The 25,622-nt window shown below is 49.4% G+C and overlaps 1 protein-coding gene across 2 annotated transcripts in view; it reads right to left on the reverse strand.

The window, feature by feature from the left end:
* Positions 1-25,622, reverse strand: part of LOC139753328 (ATP-binding cassette sub-family C member 5-like) — a 525,518-nt gene that overhangs the window by 466,763 nt on the left and 33,133 nt on the right. The window contains exon 1 of one of the 2 annotated variants that reach the window (XM_071669665.1): positions 4,787-4,926. The exons of the other annotated variant lie outside the window; for it this stretch is intronic. The gene's annotated coding sequence lies outside the window, so the exon portion shown is untranslated. Of the gene's footprint in view, positions 1-4,786; positions 4,927-25,622 lie in introns of those variants that run through there. 2 annotated transcript variants of the gene reach the window in all.

The raw sequence follows: 25,622 nt of genomic DNA on the forward strand, positions 1-25,622 counted from the left end.
ATTCAACAAACCTTCAAAATACTCATTCCATCTCCTTCTCACATCACCGCTACTTGTTATCACCTCCCCATTTACGCCCTTCACTGAAGTTCCCATTTGCTCCCTTGTCTTACGCACCCTATTTACCTCCTTCCAGAACATCTTTTTATTCTCCCTAAAATTTACTGATAGTCTCTCACCCCAACTCTCATTTGCCCTTTTTTTCACCTCTTGCACCTTTCTCTTGACCTCCTGTCTCTTTCTTTTATACTTCTCGCACTCAATTGCATTTTTTCCCTGCAAAAATCGTCCAAATGCCTCTCTCTTCTCTTTCACTAATACTCTTACTTCTTCATCCCACCACTCACTACCCTTTCTAAACAGCCCACCTCCCACTCTTCTCATGCCACAAGCATCTTTTGCGCAATCCATCACTGATTCCCTAAATACATCCCATTCCTCCCCCACTCCCCTTACTTCCATTGTTCTCACCTTTTTCCATTCTGTACACAGTCTCTCCTGGTACTTCCCCACACAGGTCTCCTTCCCAAGCTCACTTACTCTCACCACCTTCTTCACCCCAACATTCACTCCTCTTTTCTGAAAACCCATACTAATCTTCACCTTAGCCTCCACAAGATAATGATCAGACATCCCTCCAGTTGCACCTCTCAGCACATTAACATCCAAAAGTCTCTCTTTCGCACGCCTGTCAATTAACACGTAATCCAATAACGCTCTCTGGCCATCTCTCCTACTTACATAAGTATACTTATGTATATCTCGTAGTATATATATATATATATATATATATATATATATATATATATCATCCCTGGGGAAAGGGGAGAAAGAAGACTTCCCACGTGTTCTCTGCGTGTCGTAAAAGACGACTAAAAGGGGAGGGAACGGGGGGGCTAGAAATCCTCCCTTCCAGTTCTTAATTTCCTAAAAGAAGGAAAAATAGGAGGTCAAGTGAAGATATTCCCTCTAAGGCTCAGTTCTTTATTCTTAACGCTACCTCGCTAACAGAGGAAATAGCGAATATATATATATATATATATATATATATATATATATATATATATATATATACAACGTTAATAAGATGGCCTTGACTGTCTCGACTAACCGACTAACATAAACAAAAATATGCCATGGAAAAAGTTTAGCCTTTTAGCGCAAAGAATATCTACGTATCTTTGCATCCTGGCAACGCGCCTTGCATGACAGCGTCTTACTGTCTCAGGCAGCTGCACCGCCCACACCTAAGATGTGTGGCCTCACTGCCACTTGATATGTTCCTTGACTGTCGCCTCTGCTCCTGCGGTTTTGCTGTGCGGAGAAGAGGTTCTAGTTCTGGCACCACCGCCTCTGCTGGTATCAGCGATTTCCCTCTGAGACCAGTTACTGATCTGCTGCTGCTGTGCGCTGTGGAGGTCACCTACCTACCCTTCTCTCTCTCTCTCTCTCTCTCTCTCTCTCTCTCTCTCTCTCTGCACCCCAAAACCCTATGGTCGTCCGTGCACATCAGTGCCACACATCAACCAACATCTTCAGTCTTCGGAATCGCTAGAGATGCGAAGGAATGACATTAGCACGATGGAACTACATACAGTCTGGATGACAACGATTCCTCATATCATTTGTGGGATCTGACTCTGCATTTTCTCCCTAAGTGCACCCCGAATGCCCATCATATCTCAGAATGGGGGGATGACTTCCCAGATTTATAATCCTTTGGCGCGAACTTTTGCAATCATATATTTCTATATGTATAAAAGTATATTCCTGTAACGATAATCTTAGATCCTTTTTACATGTAGCATACTCTTAGGAGTAGATTAAGTTGATGCAAAACTACAAAGACATGCATTCCCTATGAGAGTAGATAGGTGAGGGTAGGATACATCCCCTAATCTCCTACGATCTACGGGGGATATATCGCCCATCTCCCTAGAATCTATCCCACTGCTTCTGGGGTTATCATACATACTTCACCATTCTGTCGACAGGGCGGAAACACACAAGCAGCACACTGGCGGACAAACACGGGTTAGCTTGGTAACACACACACACACACACACATTCTGTGAGAAGTGACAAAAAGCAAAACACCACCACCAGCAACCCTGTCCTCTCTGCTAGCCACCTTCCTGACCACCATGGTACACGCAAACGTACAAGGGCAGAAAATCAAGATAAACGCAGCCACCTCCTACGGACACCGAGAATAGACTCTCGGCCAACACGGGAGTTCACAGGTTACCAACTGCTAACTAACCGTACAGGATACTTGCTACACTTCAGACGATGCTGTGTGGGCGAGTCCCACTTGCTTGCTTTTTGATAGTCTTTTTCTTCCTTTCGTGTGCGTAGCAATGAGCAGTCAGTTTACAGAGCACGCCTACCAGCTTAAGGGGCTGGAGCTGAAGACAGGAAGGATACAGCGTGCACATATGGTCCAGGAACTGGGCCTCAATGATTGATGAAAGACATCATTATAAGTGAAGTGGTGAAGAAAATGTGAACAAGGATTCGACAACAGCGAATGAAATATTCAGCAATTTACATAGGTGAAGGTTACAACAGACGAAGAATAATGATTGAATCACACATCAAGATAAACAACACATGGACTATTAACGACAAGCGCCTTGATCCGGCCAAATGGTCGCATTCTGATTGGTTGTCTAAGCGAAGGAGAGGCGAGCGAAGGGTACAACGATCCACTAACGAGGTTTAACGAGGAGGCGTAAACAACGTTCCTAACTGTGCTTAAGCACTACGAACTAGATGGCAACACGAGAGATAACCGACACGATCGGAATAAACAGAAATAACAGACATCATAAAAAAGACGATAGAACTGCAGTGTGTAGTCATGAGATAATTCCTTATAAATAAATGTCATTGGCATGTGGTATTTAAACTTCTGTCCGCATCTGTAAACAGCTTCAAACGAATACAAAGGAATTCAAACAGCAACAGATCACTGGGTGCTTTCGAGGCTGTTTGTGACAGTGGGGAATGTTGATACTACTTATTACTGATAGCTGGCATCAAACTGCGTAGTATCAACATTCGGGAATAAGGCTACAGGGTCTTAACATAAGATGGTTGGATTGCCTATCGTCTTCACTGAAAATAAATAAAATATATATATATATATATATATATATATATATATATATATATATATATATATATTATCAATTTTCTTTATCATTATACTTTGTCGCTGTCTCCTGCGTTAGCGAGGTAGAGGAAGGAAACACACGAAATAATGGCCCAACCCACCCACATACACATGTATATACATACACGTCCACACATGCACATATATATGCCTATAAGTTTCAATGTATATTATTTTTTATTATTATACTTTGTCGCTGTCTCCCGCGTTTGCGAGGTAGCGCAAGGAAACAGACGAAAGAAATGGCCCAACCCCCCCTATACACATGTATATACATACATCCACACACGCAAATATACATACCTACACAGCTTTCCATGCTTTACCCGAGACGCTTCACATGCCTTGATTCAATCCACTGACAGCACGTCAACCCCGGTATACCACATCGCTCCAATTCACTCTATTCCTTGCCCTCCTTTCACCCTCCTGCATGTTCAGGCCCCGATCACACAAAATCTTTTTCACTCCATCTTTCCACCTCCACTTTGGTCTCCCTCTTCTCGTTCCCTCCACCTCCGACACATATATCCTCTTGGTCAATCTTTCCTCACTCATTCTCTCCATGTGACCAAACCACTTCAAAACACCCTCTTCTGCTCTCTCAACCACGCTCTTTTTATTTCCACACATCTCTCTTACCCTTACGTTACTCACTCGATCAAACCACCTCACACCACACATTATCCTTAAACATCTCATTTCCAGCACATCCATCCTCCTGCGCACAACTCTATCCATAGCCCACGCCTCGCAACCATACAACATTGTTGGGACCACTATTCCTTCAAACATACCCATTTTTGCTTTCCGAGATAATGTTCTCGACTTCCACACATTCTTCAATGTATATATATATATATATATATATATATATATATATATATATATATATATATATATATATATATACAGAGACATATACACACATGTACATAATTCATACTTGCTGTCTTTATTCATTCTCGTCGCCACCCCGCCACACATGAAATGACAACCCCCTCCCCCCGCATGCGCGCGAGGTAGCGCTAGTAAAAGACAACAAAGGCCACATTCGTTCACACTCAGTCTCTAGCTGTCATGTATAATGCACCGAAACCACAGCTCCCTTTCCACATCCAGGCCCTATAAAACTTTCCATGGTTTACCCCAGACGCTTCACATGCCCTGGTTCAATCCATTGACAGCACGTCGACCCCGGTACACACACACACACACACACATATATATATATATATATATATATATATATATATATATATATATATATATATATATATACACACACACACACACAGAGACACAGAGGGCGGTCCTGAAGTCTGGAATCATGAGGCAATGTCATATATTCACAGAAGGTATGAATATGTAACTCGGGAGTTCCTACAATCAAAATAACCCAGTAATGTCCCTTCTTAATCCACGGCATCATAAGCACTGTATACACCCTACAACCGAAGGAAAAAAAAACACGGAAATAAATCATTTGCACTACGATTCCTGACTTCCAAACGAACACCTTGCAACACACCACCACTCCACAGACCACCACCATGAGTTAGTGAGCACTGACAACCTCTCCCCCCACGCACTGGCTCCTGGCCTTACCTCACTTGTGTTGATTTATCGATATTGGTTGCTGGGTCAGGCGGCAGCATAGCCGATACAAACACAACGGTGACAGGAATCACACTGAGCACGCGCACACGCACACACACACGGAGGAATCGTCAGCTGACCTTTCGCCGACGTGACAGAGAAACAACTGGAGCTTTTACCAGTGAATCCGCTGTGCGAACCAACGGTCTACGACCAACGACCAAACTGCACTAGGCTTGACCCACTCTTAGCGCAGACTTAACTTAGCGTCGATTTAACTCGGCGTCATAGGTATTTCAACACGGTTTATCTTTCATAAAACCGGAAGATTATTAGGTGTCCTGTAGTTAATTACGTCATCGTCATCCACTGTGAACTTTACAATAATCCAAACACTGCCAACCTTATCTTATCCGCTTACCTTCCGCTCTGCTTGCTTGTTTATATTCCCGCTTTCTATATTATGTTCTATATACATTTTGCTGCAGTTAAAACAATAAACCGTTATTTACGATAATTACCATTAGCTGTTACGGCTTTGGTTACCGGACATGTTCATACAAACTCTTCCTCCAATTTATGATCCCCATCCTTCCATAACTGTTCCCTCCAATGACCCTCCCCCCCCAAAAAAAAATGGCCTTTCCCTCCCTAAAGCCCCTTACACTCCATGATCCCCCACCCCTTGCATTGCCCTACCCTGGCCGCGAATTCCACCCCCTGCATAGTCCTCCACACTCTCCTACCTCCATGCACAGTCCTCCACTCGCCTACCCCCCTGCACGGCCCATCACTCTCATCCCCCGTTCACGGCCCTCCACTCTCCCACCTCCTCCACTCTCTCACCCTCTGCACGGCCCTCCCACCCCTCGACCCCTAACCCACACACGGCCCAATCTTCCCCAGACCACAACCCCACTGAGCGGTCCTCCAAAGCCAGGGTTGTCAGATTCTAGTGACCATATGATCGTACGGCTGGAAGCACATTAACGTACTTTACTTCAAATTAACGGATTGTATTCGAAAAATGATTTGTATCCTATGAACAGAAAAATCTGTAATGCATCAATAAATAGCGTATTCTTATTTAGCTGAAGACCAGTTGATTCACAGTCATCGAAACTCCAAAATTACCCTGGAGATGCGGAGAAATGCGAACGATAATTCAGCTCTCACGGCGCGGGACGACCTGGGCAGGAAGTGGACCTGGGAGAGTCCGTGAGACGTGATCACGTGAGCACTTCATCGAATATGATTTACGAACTCGTGCACACACGCAAAAAGAAAAGAAAAAAAAATCGGATCGTATATCGCTGTACTAGATTCCCATAAAGTAAGAACTAATATAAAGAAACTGAAATTTGAAAAAAATCAAGATTATCGTATATCGTTCAAGCGTTATCGTTTATCGTACCAACTATCAAGTTATCATATTTATACAATAATACATACAATAATATATATATATATATATATATATATATATATATATATATATATATATATATATATATATATATTCACCCTTCCAACTTGGCTGACAAAACGCGTCCACTGGACGCACTAATCGACCATCCTTGGGGAGGAGGAGGAGTCGGCCACAGATTAACCCCCCCCCCCCTGGACCTGACCGCCTCACTGATCTAATCTATCCACCTCTTTCGCCACGGTCTCTCCCGTTTTCTTCCCGTGCCATCGTCGCTGTTAACTAGTGTTGTCAAACGTTGCATATCACGTACCTGACCCGCATCACTCCTTCTGTCTCAACCTCTCAGCACGACTTCACGACTCCCTGACGAGGAATGGACGACCCTTGAACACAGGAGTATGGCGCTTTAGGATCGCACCGTCGTGTTTCAGGGCTAAGAACCATAATATCAGGACGACCCGGGTGTCTAAGAGAGAGAGAGAGAGAGACCCCAAGGTCCAAGCAACATGGTCTGTCCTCATCACTACTTGAGAGAGAGAGAGAGAGAGAGAGAGAGAGAGAGAGAGAGAGAGAGAGAGAGAGAGAGAGAGAGAGAGAGAGAGAGACTTCAATTACTCTAATTTCCAACATGATTCATCAGATATACCCGGCCCTGGCGGGCTACCAGTCTCGCCCAACACCCCTTGTAGCAGCAGCCAGCACAGGAGCATGGCAACTTTTGTCACCTACGGTTCTACCCTTATTTTCAGTCGTCACACCACAGTTACCCCATCGCCCTCCCACCTACACTCCACTACCATAACAACACAGTAAAGACTACAGGAACACCACAGCACCCTTCCATACTGCCACTTTATCTGCAACATACATAATCATACCACATACTACTCACAATCATACCACACATTACTCACATAATCATACCACATACTACTCACGTAATCATACCACACACTACTCAATCATACCACATACTACTCACGTAATCATACCACATACTACTCACATAATCATACCACATACTACTCACATAATCATACCACATACTACTTACGTAATCATATCACATACTACTCACGTAATTATACCACATATTACTCATAATCATATTACATATTACTCTCACGTAATCTACCCACGTATTACTCTCAACTAATCATACCACATATCACTCTCACATAACATACCTACAAATTGCTCTCCTATAATTATACCACGTATTACTCTCATATAATCATACCAGATATTACTCTTTTGTAATATACCCACATATTACTCTCACATAATATACCCACATAATACACCTATAAAATCATACCACACATTACTCTAACGTAATATACCCACATCATAATACCCTCACATAATATACCCACATATTACTCTCACATAATATACACACGTTTTACACTTATAAAATCATACCACACATTAACGTAACATACCCACATATTACTCTCACATAATATACCCACAAATTACACTCATGTCATCATACCACACATTACTCACACAATAAGCCTTAAATTCAACAGTTGTCTCCACCTACATTAGAGAGATGAAGTCACTCCTGAATATTCTACACTGCGTTTTGTCTCACTCCATAAAAGATTCATATTTCTTATATTCCTTTTTAATATTTTTTTCCTCCTCTTGCTTTCTCAACCGTAATAGATTTTATCTTCCTCGTCTACCACCTTGTAAAAAAAAATATATATATAGTTTTGAGAGAAGTGCTATACATGAAGACTACGATGCAGCTAAGCCCGCTGTGGGCCCACTATGATGCAGATAAGCCCACTGTGGGCCCACTACGATGCAGCTAAGCCCGCTGTGGGCCCACTATGATGCAGATAAGCCCACTGTGGGCCCACTACGATGCAGCTAAGCCCGCTGTGGGCCCACTATGATGCAGATAAGCCCACTGTGGGCCCACTATGATGCAGATAAGCCACTGTGGGCCCACTATGATGCAGATAAGCCCACTGTGGGCCCACTATGATGCAGATAAGCCCACTGTGGGCCCACTATGATGCAGATAAGCCCACTGTGGGCCCACTATGATGCAGATAAGCCCACTGTGGGCCCACTATGATGCAGATAAGCCCACTGTGGGCCCACTATGATGCAGATAAGCCCACTGTGGGCCCACTATGATGCAGATAAGCCCACTGTGGGCCCACTATGATGCAGATAAGCCCACTGTGGGCCCACTATGATGCAGATAAGCCCACTGTGGGCCCACTATGATGCAGATAAGCCCACTGTGGGCCCACTACGATGCAGGTAAAACCCACTGTGGGGACCCACTACGATGCAGGTAAAACCCACTGTGGGCCCACTATGATGCAGATAAGCCCACTGTGGGCCCACTATGATGCAGATAAGCCCACTGTGGGCCCACTACGATGCAGCTAAGCCCGCTGTGGGCCCACTATGATGCAGATAAGCCCACTGTGGGCCCACTATGATGCAGATAAGCCCACTGTGGGCCCACTATGATGCAGATAAGCCCACTGTGGGCCCACTACGATGCAGCTAAGCCCGCTGTGGGCCCACTATGATGCAGATAAGCCCACTGTGGGCCCACTATGATGCAGATAAGCCCACTGTGGGCCCACTATGATGCAGATAAGCCCACTGTGGGCCCACTATGATGCAGATAAGCCCACTGTGGGCCCACTATGATGCAGATAAGCCCACTGTGGGCCCACTATGATGCAGGTAAAACCCACTGTGGGGACCCACTACGATGCAGGTAAAACCCACTGTGGGGACCCACTACGATGCAGGTAAAACCCACTGTGGGCCCACTATGATGCAGATAAGCCCACTGTGGGCCCACTACGATGCAGCTAAGCCCGCTGTGGGCCCACTATGATGCAGATAAGCCCACTGTGGGCCCACTACGATGCAGCTAAGCCCGCTGTGGGCCCACTATGATGCAGATAAGCCCACTGTGGGCCCACTACGATGCAGGTAAAACCCACTGTGGGGACCCACTACGATGCAGCTAAGCCCGCTGTGGGCCCACTATGATGCAGATAAGCCCACTGTGGGCCCACTATGATGCAGATAAGCCCACTGTGGGCCCACTATGATGCAGATAAGCCCACTGTGGGCCCACTACGATGCAGCTAAGCCCGCTGTGGGCCCACTATGATGCAGGTAAAACCCACTGTGGGGACCCACTACGATGCAGGTAAAACCCACTGTGGGGACCCACTACGATGCAGCTAAGCCCGCTGTGGGCCCACTATGATGCAGATAAGCCCACTGTGGGCCCACTATGATGCAGATAAGCCCACTGTGGGCCCACTATGATGCAGATAAGCCCACTGTGGGCCCACTATGATGCAGATAAGCCCACTGTGGGCCCACTATGATGCAGATAAGCCCACTGTGGGCCCACTACGATGCAGCTAAGCCCGCTGTGGGCCCACTATGATGCAGATAAGCCCACTGTGGGCCCACTACGATGCAGCTAAGCCCGCTGTGGGCCCACTATGATGCAGGTAAAACCCACTGTGGGGACCCACTACGATGCAGCTAAGCCCGCTGTGGGCCCACTATGATGCAGATAAGCCCACTGTGGGCCCACTACGATGCAGGTAAAACCCACTGTGGGGACCCACTACGATTCAGGTAAACCCACTGTGGGGACCCACTACGATGCAGCTAAGCCCGCTGTGGGCCCACTATGATGCAGATAAGCCCACTGTGGGCCCACTACGATGCAGGTAAAACCCACTGTGGGGACCCACTACGATGCAGGTAAAACCCACTGTGGGGACCCACTACGATGCAGCTAAGCCCGCTGTGGGCCCACTATGATGCAGATAAGCCCACTGTGGGCCCACTATGATGCAGATAAGCCCACTGTGGGCCCACTATGATGCAGATAAGCCCACTGTGGGCCCACTATGATGCAGATAAGCCCACTGTGGGCCCACTATGATGCAGATAAGCCCACTGTGGGCCCACTATGATGCAGATAAGCCCACTGTGGGCCCACTATGATGCAGATAAGCCCACTGTGGGCCCACTATGATGCAGATAAGCCCACTGTGGGCCCACTACGATGCAGCTAAGCCCGCTGTGGGCCCACTATGATGCAGATAAGCCCACTGTGGGCCCACTATGATGCAGATAAGCCCACTGTGGGCCCACTATGATGCAGATAAGCCCACTGTGGGCCCACTATGATGCAGATAAGCCCACTGTGGGCCCACTACGATGCAGCTAAGCCCGCTGTGGGCCCACTATGATGCAGATAAGCCCACTGTGGGCCCACTATGATGCAGATAAGCCCACTGTGGGCCCACTATGATGCAGATAAGCCCACTGTGGGCCCACTATGATGCAGATAAGCCCACTGTGGGCCCACTATGATGCAGATAAGCCCACTGTGGGCCCACTATGATGCAGATAAGCCCACTGTGGGCCCACTATGATGCAGATAAGCCCACTGTGGGCCCACTATGATGCAGATAAGCCCACTGTGGGCCCACTATGATGCAGATAAGCCCACTGTGGGCCCACTATGATGCAGATAAGCCCACTGTGGGCCCACTATGATGCAGATAAGCCCACTGTGGGCCCACTATGATGCAGATAAGCCCACTGTGGGCCCACTATGATGCAGATAAGCCCACTGTGGGCCCACTATGATGCAGATAAGCCCACTGTGGGCCCACTATGATGCAGATAAGCCCACTGTGGGCCCACTATGATGCAGATAAGCCCACTGTGGGCCCACTATGATGCAGATAAGCCCACTGTGGGCCCACTATGATGCAGATAAGCCCACTGTGGGCCCACTATGATGCAGATAAGCCCACTGTGGGCCCACTATGATGCAGATAAGCCCACTGTGGGCCCACTATGATGCAGATAAGCCCACTGTGGGCCCACTATGATGCAGATAAGCCCACTGTGGGCCCACTACGATGCAGGTAAAACCCACTGTGGGGACCCACTACGATGCAGGTAAAACCCACTGTGGGGACCCACTACGATGCAGGTAAAACCCACTGTGGGGACCCACTACGATGCAGCTAAGCCCGCTGTGGGCCCACTATGATGCAGATAAGCCCACTGTGGGCCCACTACGATGCAGGTAAAACCCACTGTGGGCCCACTATGATGCAGATAAGCCCACTGTGGGCCCACTATGATGCAGATAAGCCCACTGTGGGCCCACTACGATGCAGCTAAGCCCGCTGTGGGCCCACTATGATGCAGATAAGCCCACTGTGGGCCCACTATGATGCAGATAAGCCCACTGTGGGCCCACTACGATGCAGCTAAGCCCGCTGTGGGCCCACTATGATGCAGATAAGCCCACTGTGGGCCCACTATGATGCAGATAAGCCCACTGTGGGCCCACTACGATGCAGGTAAAACCCACTGTGGGCCCACTATGATGCAGATAAGCCCACTGTGGGCCCACTACGATGCAGCTAAGCCCGCTGTGGGCCCACTATGATGCAGATAAGCCCACTGTGGGCCCACTACGATGCAGCTAAGCCCGCTGTGGGCCCACTATGATGCAGATAAGCCCACTGTGGGCCCACTATGATGCAGATAAGCCCACTGTGGGCCCACTACGATGCAGCTAAGCCCGCTGTGGGCCCACTATGATGCAGATAAGCCCACTGTGGGCCCACTATGATGCAGATAAGCCCACTGTGGGCCCACTACGATGCAGCTAAGCCCGCTGTGGGCCCACTATGATGCAGATAAGCCCACTGTGGGCCCACTACGATGCAGGTAAAACCCACTGTGGGGACCCACTACGATGCAGCTAAGCCCGCTGTGGGCCCACTATGATGCAGATAAGCCCACTGTGGGCCCACTACGATGCAGGTAAAACCCACTGTGGGCCCACTATGATGCAGATAAGCCCACTGTGGGCCCACTATGATGCAGATAAGCCCACTGTGGGCCCACTATGATGCAGATAAGCCCACTGTGGGCCCACTATGATGCAGATAAGCCCACTGTGGGCCCACTACGATGCAGGTAAAACCCACTGTGGGCCCACTATGATGCAGATAAGCCCACTGTGGGCCCACTATGATGCAGATAAGCCCACTGTGGGCCCACTACGATGCAGGTAAAACCCACTGTGGGGACCCACTACGATGCAGGTAAACCCACTGTGGGGACCCACTACGATGCAGCTAAGCCCGCTGTGGGCCCACTATGATGCAGATAAGCCCACTGTGGGCCCACTATGATGCAGATAAGCCCACTGTGGGCCCACTATGATGCAGATAAGCCCACTGTGGGCCCACTATGATGCAGATAAGCCCACTGTGGGCCCACTATGATGCAGGTAAACCCACTGTGGGGACCCACTACGATGCAGCTAAGCCCGCTGTGGGCCCACTATGATGCAGATAAGCCCACTGTGGGCCCACTATGATGCAGATAAGCCCACTGTGGGCCCACTACGATGCAGGTAAACCCACTGTGGAACCTCTACGATGCAGGTAAACCCACTGTGGACCCACTACGATGCAGGTAAACCCACTGTGGACCCACTACGATTCAGGTAAACCCACTGTGGACCCGCGACGATGCAGGTAAGCCCAATGTGAGCCCATTTTGAGGCAAAATGAGGCAACTGGGAGCCGACTTTACGCAGTGAAGCCCACAGTAGGAACCATCATGGCATCGTTAAGCCCATTGGGAGCCCATGAAAGTTGAAGAATGTCATACCACTGGGGAAACTTTCTCTGCAAATATATGTGTTGACAACGGCAACAGGTCGCCTTCAAACGTTGTACATATTAAGACTATAAATACCTTCATAAACCAGATAGACAGAATTTTCCATCATTTATGGTATCTACTGAATGAACGCTGGGAAAACAAATTAAACACACTTACAAATTATCTTTTGTTTTCCCTTTCACACCTTAAGAAGGCACTGAAGTGAGACAGAGGGTGGGATGATGTATTAAGATATTATTCTCGTGCTTCGTTCTCTCTTTTTAAATTCCATGCAGGCTTACCTCACCAATATATAGTCTCTTTTTTTTTTCTCTCTCTCTCGGAAGATGTGTGGTGGGGTGGAGAGAGAGCCCTCGTACTCATCCATCCTTACCTCTGCCACTCATTACAGGATGAGATAGATTTAAATCCACCACACAGAACCTCAACACGAGCCAACAGGCCCTCTGAGTCATCTGTCTTTCCCACGTAATGGAAGCCCACCATGCCGCAGCTAAGCCCTTTCTAGGCCCACTAGGAAGCAACTAGGACCACTGAAGGCCCCACTAGGATGCAACTAAGCCCACTGGAGGCCCCCCCCTCCCCAAGCCACGGATAAGCCTACGAAGAACAACATGGCTCCCTCACCCCAGCAGGAGGGTGTGGTAATCATCTGTTCGTCAGACAGCCACTGGGCTGGTGACTCAGCGGGAGAACCACAGGACCTGAACCATCCGGATGGGGCCAGTTCTTCCTTGAAACACCCTGAGCACTACGCTACGATCATTTAGGGCGGCAGTACGACCCTTGAGCACGACGGTACGACCCTTGAACACGATGGTGCGACCCTTGAGAGCGACGGTACTACCCTTGAGGGACACGATACGTCCCTTGAGCACGTTGGTATGACCCTTGGGTATAATGGCATGACCTCTGACCTGATCTCCCTTTCCCTCACCTGGGGAGGGTAAGTTTATTGTGTCTCCCTTCGTCTCCCTCACGTTGGGAAGGGAAATATACTTTATCTCCCTTTCTCTCCCTCACCTGGGGAGGGGAAGTAAATTGCATCTCCCTTCCTCTATCTCATCTGGGAAGGGGAATCATATCTCCTTTCCTCTCCTTCACCTGGGGAGGGGGAAGTGTGTTGCATCTCTCTCTCTCTCTCTCTCTCTCTCTCTCTCTCTCTCTCTCTCTCTCTCTCTCTCTCTCTCTCTCTCTTACCTGGGGAAGGGAAAAGTACATGTATCTCCCTCCCTCCCTCCCTCTCCCTCATCTAGGGAGGGGAAGAGTATTGCACCTCCCTCCATCTCCTTCATCTGGGGTGGCGTAGTATTCTGTCTCCAGTTCTCGTCCCCGACCTGCGAGAGCGGGAGGGTAGGAGGTGTGAGGTACGTCCTCAGCCAAGCAGCAGAGCTGGACGCACAGACACCTCCCTGGGTGACGCAGCCACCCTCACGTGCCACACGCAACACTAAAACTCCATGCAAAACACACACACATACACACACACACACACACACACACACACACATATATATACATATATATATACATATATATATATATATATATATATATATATATATATATATATATATATATATATATATATATACAGAAGGAGCCAAGCGAGGAGTGCTCGTCCTCCTCGGAGTATCAGGCTGGGGTGTCTGAATATGTGTGCATGGAAGTAAGATGAGAGGAAATGAGAAATGGACTGTATGTTTGAGGAAAGGAACCTGGAAGTTCTGGCTCTGAGTGAAGCAAAGCTCAAGGGTAAGGAGGAAGAATGGTGTGGGAATGTCTAAGGGGAGGGGGCGTAAGGCAAAGGGTTCTGTGAGGACGAGAGCACTTCTGCTGAAGATTTGCAAGTGTAGAAATGATTGAAAGAGCTTAAGGAAGTGAGCCTGGCGGTGATGGTGACGGAATTACGAGTGCTTAGCTACAATGAAAAGGTTCAAGGCCACACACTTGTCCACCCTAGTGGATAGAAGGGACTCGGATGACCTGATGCTGTCCACCTTAGAAGAAAGAAGGGAGAGGGGTGACCTGATGCTGCACACCTTCGGAGAGAGAAGGGAGACGGGTGACCTGATGCTGCACACCTTCGGAGAGAGAAGGGAGAGGGGTGACCTGATGCTGTCCACCTTAGAAGGGAGAAGGGAGAGGGGTGACCTGAAGCTGTCCACCTTAGAAAAGAGAAGGGAGAGGAGTGACCTGAGAACTGCATTGTAAATCAACTGGATGATGTTAACAGCGTGCAGCTCTCCACGAAGTACAGTACCAGAGTTACATCAGAGGCCAAGATCAGAAGCTGAGAAGGAAGATGGTCAAGAAGGCTGTAAAGAGATATAGGGTTGATGTGAGGATGACGGATGGCTGGAATGGTCGACACAATCAGATTGGACACGCTAGCAACTTACAATACTCTGAGTCTTCTTAATGGTACAAGAAATACAAGATACAAGCAGGTATTCACAACTAGCTAAACACACACACACACACACACACACACACACACACACACACACACACAAACACACACACACACACACAAACACACACACACACACACACACACACACACACACACACACACTCGCTCATATATATATATATATATATATATATATATATATATATATATATATATATATATATATATACCGACAGAGAGAGAGAGAGAGTGAATTGGAACGAAATGGTATACAGGAGGCGACGCACTAACAATGGACACGCTATATATATATATATATATATATATATATATATATATATATATATATATATATATATATATATATATACCGACAGAGAGAGAGAGAGTGAATTGGAACTACATGGTATACAGGAGGCGACGCACTAACAATGGACTGAATCAGGGCGTGTGAAGAGGCCGGGGAAGGCAAGGAAAGGTCTATGGGGCCTGGCTGTGGATAAGGGACTATGGTTTAGGAGCACTGCACACGACAGCTAGAGAATGGATGTGAGCGAGAGCGGCCTTTTTTCTTCGTCTGTTCCTGGCGTTACCTCGATAAAGCGGGAAACGGCCAACGGGCAGATAACAATCACATCACTCTAATATCCGAGCCAATTAACGTGACTATTTACCCCCTCCGAACAAACATCAACACAAACAGTATCAAGTTATTATCTGGATAAAGTTACACACCTCTCGGTCGAGGTACACGCAACTAATTGGACCTCTCTGAGTTCAAACTGTAAACATTTTCGAGCGCAAGTCTTCAGATCTCTGCCAGAAGGCAACAGAAAATGCCAGATGAGAAATGTTACTGTGGATACGAATGCTTTTTGTCCTCTCCATCGAAGGTACGCGAGCGAAGAGCAATATAATTAATATATATATGTCCCTCGGGATAGGGGAGAAAGAATACTTCCCACGTATTCCCTGCGTGTCGTAGAAGGCGACTAAAAGGGAAGGGAGCGGGGGGCTGGAAATCCTCCCCTCTCGGTTTTTTTAATTTTCCAAAAGGAGGGACAGAGAAGGGGGCCAGGTGAGGATATTCCCTCAAAGGTCCAGTCCTCTGTTCTTAGCGCAACCTCGCTAATGCGGGAGATGGCGAGTAGTATGAAATATATATATATATATATATATATATATATATATATATATATATATATATATATATATATATATGTATATATATATATATATATATATATATATATATATATATATATATATATATATATATATATATATATATATATATGTATGTATGTATAAAGACAGTGAATGAAAACTCTTCGACAAAATACTTGAAACCAAAGGTTAGGAAGAGATCTTAGGTAATGGGAAGGATACAGAATATATTTGTGTTTCCAAGTGTTCGTGAATATATCAACAAATGGTCAAGTTTTATCTTACAATCCATTTTCTTCTAAACTCCTACAACATCTTCTTGCAGAGTCCTATAGCGTAGAAATATAGCATCAAAGTACATACCTTTGAAGGACGGTATATACACCTGATTACCACATGCTGCAATTCGCCCTCCATAACTGTAGCTATAAATCATACAGACTCCGTGATAAATATTTGGATGATCCAGTGTTACTAAACAGATTATCTTTTTATACATATAATTTCCGGAGAATCTTACACTTTCTTGACAATTAGTTCAGCCGTATTGTTAGCTGACTTTCTAACCCTAAATTTTGGTAATGAAGCATGATTTAGTTATATATATATATATATATATATATATATATATATATATATATATATATATATATATATATTTTTTTTTTTTTTTTCTTTAATTTTCCAAAAAAAGGAACAGAGAAGGGGGCCAGGTGAGGATATTCCCTCAAAGGCCCAGTCCTCTGTTCTTAACGCTACCTCGCTAATGCGGGAAATGGCGAATAGTATGAAAGAAAAAGAAAAAAAAAAAATATATATATATATATATATATATATATATATATATATATATATATATATATATATATATATATATGTGTGTGTGTGTGTGTGTGTGTGTGTGTGTGTGTGTGGAATTGAATACGATAGCATATTTACAATTGTTAATCTTCTTTCTTATGTCCTCTAATTTTCTCAAGTATTATTCTACCATTAGGTTGGGCGCTAAAACACCAGCTGTCCGAAGTTCTCCATATATTTATTCAAGCTTTCGCTTTCACAGAGGCATCATTAGGAATGTACAAAAAGTCTCCTGCGTACCAAAGAAGCGTCAGGAACAAAAGAACGGGTCCCCTTTGTTCACATCCACATCATTCATTAGCAGCATCTTCCACAAGGCATCTCGATCAACCCCATCATATGCCTCCACCAGATCCATCAATGCCACATACAAATCCTCTTTTTATATTTCTCAAACTCATTTACAAAACAGCTGATCCACAAATCCAAGGCACATTGTTCCACCCTAGTCTGATGCTCAGTATTGGCCACCATCCACTCAATCACCGCTCTCCCAGGCAACGTACAAAGTACACTCGACAAACATTCATCTATCTAATTCAAACATTTACTTTAGTCCCCCGTGCCTCTACGCAGTGGCACTATACAGGCGTTCTGCCCGTTCCTCATACACCTCACCTGGGGAGTCCTGTTCAGATGTTGAAAATTTCTTTTCTTCCGAACAGTTGCTCCGTTTATACAAAGGAATGATCCGTCCTTGTACGGAGTACTGCTCTTTCATTCTTACGCAACAAAAGTCAAAAGTGGTCCGAGTTATAAACTCTCCCAGGCTAACTTTAAAACTTGAACTTCTTGCCCTATTCCGCAATGTTGATTCATTTTCCCTCTTCTACAGGTATTACTTTGGATTTTGCTCCCGAGAGCCAGTTGCTTGTGTGCCCCAACTACTAGCTAGACTGTGCAATAATCTGAAAACTGCTGCGGCACATGATTGTTGGGTGGCTGTTGGCAACTCAAGGGTAGGCCAATTTGATAACTGTTTCTTTCCGTACACCTAGAAGCTTTGGAATATTCTACCCTTTCTTGTCTTTCCCAGAAACTATGACCTGGTACATTTCAATAGACAAGTTTTTCACTGTTATCTGTCTTTCTCATATCAATTCATGTAAAATTCGTAAATACTTTCCAATGTTTCTTCTTTTTGCCTTTCATTAACCTCTCTGTATTTCAATTAAGGCCCGGTCGTGATTTGGACTTTCGTCCGAGACGAGAGCCTCAAAAGTCACCCAGTTTCTCGAAGAATTCACCTGCAACCCCATCCACTCCTGCAGCTTTGCCACACTTGACTTGCGGGAGGCTTTCATCACCTCTTCTCTTTTTAACCAAGCCACTTGGCACAGCTATTCTATTTCCTATATCTTTGTGTCCCCATCACCTTGCATCTGCAACTAATATCTAACACATATCAACAATCCGTCAATATTCTCACTCCATCTCGTCATTGCCGGTTACAGCTTCCCCCTCATTAATATTCCTTTTGTTATATAGTTTTCTTGACTCTATTCACCTCCTCTCAAAAAATTTGTTCCCTAAAGTTTATTGATACTATTTCATTACATTTCTCTTATTCCCTCTTTTACAACCTCTGCACCTTCCTATTACATTCATATTTACATTCTACATTTTACATTTACATTTCCTATTACATTCCCATACATTTCCCAATCACTCGCACTCCTTTCTGCAGTGGTAGCACCCATGTCCATCTCTTTTCTCTCTCACGAACAACTTTCACATCCCATTACTCACTACTCTTTCTCACGTGCACACCTCCCGCCTTCCGCGTGCCACATGCTCTTCTCGCACATGTAAGCAGCGCTTCTTTAAATACCTCACATTCCTCGCCCACATCCCATGTTTCGTTTTCTCCCACCGTCTGCCACTGCTCATTCGTTCTCTCATGGCATCTTATATATATACCAATTCACTCATTTATATTCCTACTTTTCTGGCAAAGCGTATCTTTATTTTCACAAGACACACATGTCATCACTCTCTTAGCTAAGCAGGCATTTCGTTTATCTGTGCTCCTCTGGACCTTCTCCAATACCTCTATGTGTCTCTCCAACTGGGGAGGTAAAGCTACTGAGGCATAATCCATCTTGGCTCGTAGATACATCTCTCGCATGTCCTCCTCTGCTCACTAACAGCACATTCTCTCTCTCTCTCTCTCTCTCTCTCTCTCTCTCTCTCTCTCTCTCTCTCTCTGAGTCACTCACTCATGCCCAATTACTTTTCATCTTTTCTTTTTTTCTCTCTTTTTATCTCAAGTCACCAACTCTCTTTAAGACTTTTATACATTTCCTCTCGTTCACGCATTTATCTTTCCTCTCGCTTCCAGCCGCCACCCTCCTCTCTCTCTCTCTCTCTCTCTCTGCGAGATCTTGTCGTAGGTACTCGTTATAAGTAGACTGGCAGGTAGGTAGTCTCTCTCTCTCTCTCTCTCTCTCTCTCTCTCTCTCTCTCTCTCTCTCTCTCTCTCATCTCTCCCTGTCATCTCTCCTTCTCTCACCTCTCTCTCTCTCTCTCTCTCTCTCTCTCTCTCTCTCTCTCTCTCTCTCTCTCTCTTTTTTCTCTCTCTCTCATCTCTCCCTGTCATCTCTCCTTCTCTCACCTCTCTCTCTCTCTCTCTCTCTCTCTCTCTCTCCTCCCCCGTGCCACAATTTCTACACACACACACACACACACACACACACCCATCACCAGCTCCTCTGACCCGCCGCCTATGTTTACCTCCCACCGTCGGTCGTTCGTGGGTCGGGCTTTCGGGAGGTCGGGCGGTCAGGAGGGAGGGAGGGAGGGCCGCGTGGCTGGCTGGCTTAGTGACGTAAGAGGGAGGTGGAGCGCCACCTGTTGGTCCCGTGTAGCTGTAAATGCACAGAGCTTGTCTAGACGTCTGCCTGCTGCTGCCTGCCTGCCTGTTGTCTGCCTGCCTGCCTGCCTGCCATGCATACTTCCCAGGGCGATGACCCGCAAATGCCCTCCCCCCTTCCACCTTCCCTACCTTAACTCCCCCTTCACTTATTTTCCTGTGTATGTTACGTGTGTGTGTGTGTGTGTGTGTGTGTGTGTGTGTGTGTGTGTGTGTGTGTGTGTGTTACGTGTGTGTGTGGGTGTGTGTGTGTTACGTGTGTGAGTGTTACGTGTGTGTGTGTGTGTGTGTGTGTGTGTGTGTGTGTGTGTGTGTGTGTTACGTGTGTGTGTGTGTGTGTGTGTGTGTGTGTGTGTGTGTGTTACGTGTGTGTGTGTGTGTGTGTGTGTGTGTGTGTGTGTGTGTGTGTTACGTGTGTGTGTGTGTGTGTGTGTGTGTGTGTGTGTGTGTGTGTGTGTGTGTGTGTGTGTGTGTGTGCGTCGCCAGCATCTATCTGTGTTAAATAACGTCTTTATTAGAAAAAGATAATTTCTTCATCATTTTCGGATAAGCTCACAATTTTAGGGACAACGGAACAGATTCTGTTTTTTTTAATTTTTTTTCCCTTTCGGAAGACGAGACGTGTAAGACGGTCAACCCAACTGAAGGGAGAGAGAGAGAGAGAGAGAGAGAGAGAGAGAGAGAGAGAGAGAGAGAGAGAGAGAGAGAGAGAGAGAGAGAAGGACAGATGACAGGAAGAAAAGAGGAGAAAAAGGTGAGAAAGAAGAAGAGATGAAGGAGAAAGGAGAGAGATGAGAGAGAGAGAGAGAGAGAGAGAGAGAGAGAGAGAGAGAGAGAGAGAGAGAGAGAGAGAGAGAGACAGACAGACAGACAGACAGACAGACAGAGAGAGAGAGAGTAACGACGACAGGGCAGGGCTAGAGCGTCGTGCTCACCGCAGGAAAAGTGTAGTAGAGTGACGAGAGATGGAGTCGTGCGAGTTAGGTGTTTCTTCAGGTGTTATGTGTATGTGTGTGTGTGTGTGTGTGTGTGTGTGTGTGTGTGTGTGTGTGATGGAGAGAGTCTATGTTTGCGGACTCAAACCCAGCAGCAGACCACGTATGGGTGAGACAGGAGGAGAAGGACAGCGACCTGGGCTAAAGGTGTGATACTCGACTCCCACCGAAGTGCTGGCTCTAACCCCTAGCCTCTTCCCCAGCTGGCACCAGCCCTCTAACCCCTAGCCTCTTCCCCAGCTGGCACCAGCCCTCTAACCCCTAGCCTCTTCCCCAGCTGGCACCAGCCCTCTAACCCCTAGCCTCTTCCCCAGCTGGCACCAGCCCTCTAACCCCTAGCCTCTTCCCCAGCTGGCACCAGCCCTCTAACCCCTAGCCTCTTCCCCAGCTGGCACCAGCCCTCTAACCCCTAGCCTCTTCCCCAGCTGGCACCAGCCCTCTAACCCCTAGCCTCTTCCCCAGCTGGCACCAGCCCTCTAACCCCTAGCCTCTTCCCCAGCTGGCACCAGCCCTCTAACCCCTAGCCTCTTCCCCAGCTGGCACCAGCCCTCTAACCCCTAGCCTCTTCCCCAGCTGGCACCAGCCCTCTAACCCCTAGCCTCTTCCCCAGCTGGCACCAGCCCTCTAACCCCTAGCCTCTTCCCCAGCTGGCACCAGCCCTCTAACCCCTAGCCTCTTCCCCAGCTGGCACCAGCCCTCTAACCCCTAGCCTCTTCCCCAGCTGGCACCAGCCCTCTAACCCCTAGCCTCTTCCCCAGCTGGCACCAGCCCTCTAACCCCTAGCCTCTTCCCCAGCTGGCACCAGCCCTCTAACCCCTAGCCTCTTCCCCAGCTGGCACCAGCCCTCTAACCCCTAGCCTCTTCCCCAGCTGGCACCAGCCCTCTAACCCCTAGCCTCTTCCCCAGCTGGCACCAGCCCTCTAACCCCTAGCCTCTTCCCCAGCTGGCACCAGCCCTCTAACCCCTAGCCTCTTCCCCAGCTGGCACCAGCCCTCTAACCCCTAGCCTCTTCCCCAGCTGGCACCAGCCCTCTAACCCCTAGCCTCTTCCCCAGCTGGCACCAGCCCTCTAACCCCTAGCCTCTTCCCCAGCTGGCACCAGCCCTCTAACCCCTAGCCTCTTCCCCAGCTGGCACCAGCCCTCTAACCCCTAGCCTCTTCCCCAGCTGGCACCAGCCCTCTAACCCCTAGCCTCTTCCCCAGCTGGCACCAGCCCTCTAACCCCTAGCCTCTTCCCCAGCTGGCACCAGCCCTCTAACCCCTAGCCTCTTCCCCAGCTGGCACCAGCCCTCTAACCCCTAGCCTCTTCCCCAGCTGGCACCAGCCCTCTAACCCCTAGCCTCTTCCCCAGCTGGCACCAGCCCTCTAACCCCTAGCCTCTTCCCCAGCTGGCACCAGCCCTCTAACCCCTAGCCTCTTCCCCAGCTGGCACCAGCCCTCTAACCCCTAGCCTCTTCCCCAGCTGGCACCAGCCCTCTAACCCCTAGCCTCTTCCCCAGCTGGCACCAGCCCTCTAACCCCTAGCCTCTTCCCCAGCTGGCACCAGCCCTCTAACCCCTAGCCTCTTCCCCAGCTGGCACCAGCCCTCTAACCCCTAGCCTCTTCCCCAGCTGGCACCAGCCCTCTAACCCCTAGCCTCTTCCCCAGCTGGCACCAGCCCTCTAACCCCTAGCCTCTTCCCCAGCTGGCACCAGCCCTCTAACCCCTAGCCTCTTCCCCAGCTGGCACCAGCCCTCTAACCCCTAGCCTCTTCCCCAGCTGGCACCAGCCCTCTAACCCCTAGCCTCTTCCCCAGCTGGCACCAGCCCTCTAACCCCTAGCCTCTTCCCCAGCTGGCACCAGCCCTCTAACCCCTAGCCTCTTCCCCAGCTGGCACCAGCCCTCTAACCCCTAGCCTCTTCCCCAGCTGGCACCAGCCCTCTAACCCCTAGCCTCTTCCCCAGCTGGCACCAGCCCTCTAACCCCTAGCCTCTTCCCCAGCTGGCACCAGCCCTCTAACCCCTAGCCTCTTCCCCAGCTGGCACCAGCCCTCTAACCCCTAGCCTCTTCCCCAGCTGGCACCAGCCCTCTAACCCCTAGCCTCTTCCCCAGCTGGCACCAGCCCTCTAACCCCTAGCCTCTTCCCCAGCTGGCACCAGCCCTCTAACCCCTAGCCTCTTCCCCAGCTGGCACCAGCCCTCTAACCCCTAGCCTCTTCCCCAGCTGGCACCAGCCCTCTAACCCCTAGCCTCTTCCCCAGCTGGCACCAGCCCTCTAACCCCTAGCCTCTTCCCCAGCTGGCACCAGCCCTCTAACCCCTAGCCTCTTCCCCAGCTGGCACCAGCCCTCTAACCCCTAGCCTCTTCCCCAGCTGGCACCAGCCCTCTAACCCCTAGCCTCTTCCCCAGCTGGCACCAGCCCTCTAACCCCTAGCCTCTTCCCCAGCTGGCACCAGCCCTCTAACCCCTAGCCTCTTCCCCAGCTGGCACCAGCCCTCTAACCCCTAGCCTCTTCCCCAGCTGGCACCAGCCCTCTAACCCCTAGCCTCTTCCCCAGCTGGCACCAGCCCTCTAACCCCTAGCCTCTTCCCCAGCTGGCACCAGCCCTCTAACCCCTAGCCTCTTCCCCAGCTGGCACCAGCCCTCTAACCCCTAGCCTCTTCCCCAGCTGGCACCAGCCCTCTAACCCCTAGCCTCTTCCCCAGCTGGCACCAGCCCTCTAACCCCTAGCCTCTTCCCCAGCTGGCACCAGCCCTCTAACCCCTAGCCTCTTCCCCAGCTGGCACCAGCCCTCTAACCCCTAGCCTCTTCCCCAGCTGGCACCAGCCCTCTAACCCCTAGCCTCTTCCCCAGCTGGCACCAGCCCTCTAACCCCTAGCCTCTTCCCCAGCTGGCACCAGCCCTCTAACCCCTAGCCTCTTCCCCAGCTGGCACCAGCCCTCTAACCCCTAGCCTCTTCCCCAGCTGGCACCAGCCCTCTAACCCCTAGCCTCTTCCCCAGCTGGCACCAGCCCTCTAACCCCTAGCCTCTTCCCCAGCTGGCACCAGCCCTCTAACCCCTAGCCTCTTCCCCAGCTGGCACCAGCCCTCTAACCCCTAGCCTCTTCCCCAGCTGGCACCAGCCCTCTAACCCCTAGCCTCTTCCCCAGCTGGCACCAGCCCTCTAACCCCTAGCCTCTTCCCCAGCTGGCACCAGCCCTCTAACCCCTAGCCTCTTCCCCAGCTGGCACCAGCCCTCTAACCCCTAGCCTCTTCCCCAGCTGGCACCAGCCCTCTAACCCCTAGCCTCTTCCCCAGCTGGCACCAGCCCTCTAACCCCTAGCCTCTTCCCCAGCTGGCACCAGCCCTCTAACCCCTAGCCTCTTCCCCAGCTGGCACCAGCCCTCTAACCCCTAGCCTCTTCCCCAGCTGGCACCAGCCCTCTAACCCCTAGCCTCTTCCCCAGCTGGCACCAGCCCTCTAACCCCTAGCCTCTTCCCCAGCTGGCACCAGCCCTCTAACCCCTAGCCTCTTCCCCAGCTGGCACCAGCCCTCTAACCCCTAGCCTCTTCCCCAGCTGGCACCAGCCCTCTAACCCCTAGCCTCTTCCCCAGCTGGCACCAGCCCTCTAACCCCTAGCCTCTTCCCCAGCTGGCACCAGCCCTCTAACCCCTAGCCTCTTCCCCAGCTGGCACCAGCCCTCTAACCCCTAGCCTCTTCCCCAGCTGGCACCAGCCCTCTAACCCCTAGCCTCTTCCCCAGCTGGCACCAGCCCTCTAACCCCTAGCCTCTTCCCCAGCTGGCACCAGCCCTCTAACCCCTAGCCTCTTCCCCAGCTGGCACCAGCCCTCTAACCCCTAGCCTCTTCCCCAGCTGGCACCAGCCCTCTAACCCCTAGCCTCTTCCCCAGCTGGCACCAGCCCTCTAACCCCTAGCCTCTTCCCCAGCTGGCACCAGCCCTCTAACCCCTAGCCTCTTCCCCAGCTGGCACCAGCCCTCTAACCCCTAGCCTCTTCCCCAGCTGGCACCAGCCCTCTAACCCCTAGCCTCTTCCCCAGCTGGCACCAGCCCTCTAACCCCTAGCCTCTTCCCCAGCTGGCACCAGCCCTCTAACCCCTAGCCTCTTCCCCAGCTGGCACCAGCCCTCTAACCCCTAGCCTCTTCCCCAGCTGGCACCAGCCCTCTAACCCCTAGCCTCTTCCCCAGCTGGCACCAGCCCTCTAACCCCTAGCCTCTTCCCCAGCTGGCACCAGCCCTCTAACCCCTAGCCTCTTCCCCAGCTGGCACCAGCCCTCTAACCCCTAGCCTCTTCCCCAGCTGGCACCAGCCCTCTAACCCCTAGCCTCTTCCCCAGCTGGCACCAGCCCTCTAACCCCTAGCCTCTTCCCCAGCTGGCACCAGCCCTCTA

Source organism: Panulirus ornatus, chromosome 14 (genome assembly GCF_036320965.1).
Source record: "Panulirus ornatus isolate Po-2019 chromosome 14, ASM3632096v1, whole genome shotgun sequence".
Lineage (NCBI taxonomy): Eukaryota > Metazoa > Arthropoda > Malacostraca > Decapoda > Palinuridae > Panulirus > Panulirus ornatus.